The sequence below is a fragment of the Apium graveolens genome, chromosome 11, assembly GCF_009905375.1.
Source record: "Apium graveolens cultivar Ventura chromosome 11, ASM990537v1, whole genome shotgun sequence".
Classification (NCBI taxonomy): domain Eukaryota; kingdom Viridiplantae; phylum Streptophyta; class Magnoliopsida; order Apiales; family Apiaceae; genus Apium; species Apium graveolens.
In genome coordinates this window covers 134,145,853-134,147,043 of record NC_133657.1, presented here as the reverse complement: position 1 = coordinate 134,147,043, position 1,191 = coordinate 134,145,853, and the positions used below count along the sequence as shown (strand labels likewise).

General features: G+C 37.4%; 1 non-coding gene across 1 annotated transcript; it reads left to right on the top strand.

The window, feature by feature from the left end:
* Window positions 1–816: 816 nt before the first annotated feature.
* Window positions 817–923, top strand: LOC141699072 (small nucleolar RNA R71). Its single transcript, XR_012565560.1, has one exon. It is a non-coding gene; the product is annotated as a small nucleolar RNA R71 (small nucleolar RNA).
* The last annotated feature ends 268 nt before the right edge of the window (window positions 924–1,191 follow it).

Below are 1,191 nucleotides of genomic sequence, written 5' to 3'. Positions count from 1 at the left end.
GGATTTGCAACCTTCCCAAACCTTAATGTAATTGCCTTTACCTGCTTGGCTTCCCTCTTTCCTGGTACTTCAGTGTCACTAGGAAGTGTTCCGGGTTGACGATTTAACAAGGCATTGGCAATTTGTCCAGTTTGATTTTCCAAGGTCTTGATAGAAACCGTTTGGCTCTTGTACATGAGCCTCAACTCTTTCAATTCAGATTTTTCATTAGACTGTTGTAGCTGGAGTTGTTGCCTTGGTGCATATTGCGGTTGCTGAAAACTAGGAGGGTTGTATTGCTTTGCTGGATACTGCTGATAAGGCTATTGAACCGCATTCTGATTGTTTCTCCAGCTAAAGTTAGGATGATTGCAGTTGTTAGGATGATAGGTGGCTGGTACAGGTTGCTGAGACCTCTGAAAGTTTTTTTGCTAAATTTTTTTTTTTGCTAAATGAGACCTCTGAAAGTTGCTCACAAACTGAGTTGATATACTAGAAATGGCACATTGATCAGTCTCATGGGCACCAGAACAAAGTTCACAGACACTAGTGATCTAATTAACTCCATAATTAGACAGAGAATCCACCTTCATCGTCAAAGCCTTAAGCTGAGCAGCTATAACAGTAGCTGCATCCAACTCCAGAATTCCTGTTACCTTACCCTGAGATAGTCTCTGAGTACGATTCTGGTATTCATTAGCAGCCATCAGTTCAATCAATTCATAAGCTTCGTCGTAGATTTTAGCCCACAAGGCTCCTCCTGATGCTGCATCAAGCATGGGTCTAGAAGTAGCACCCAAACCATTATAGAAACAGTTAATGATCATCCAGTCAGGCATCCCATAATGAGGGATCTTCCTAAGCATCTCCTTATATCGATCCCATGCCTCGCATAAAGATTCTCCAGATTGCTGAGCAAATTGAGTTAGTGCATTTCTAATTGCAGCAATCATCGCCATAAATCAAAATTAATTTGATTTAACTGAAAATTAACTAGAATATGATTTATAAATATTTCAGAATTCTATATATATTTATTTTTCAAAATTCTAAATTCAGCTACAATTTTTCAAATTTTAAGAAAAACTGTCTAAATGTTAATTTATATTTTTAATTTGTGAACTTAATATAAGATAGAACCAAAAAGAACTAAAGTATGTAGAGAACTGAGTTCTCGTAAGTCTAACTGATTTCTCGACAAGTCATTTTGAG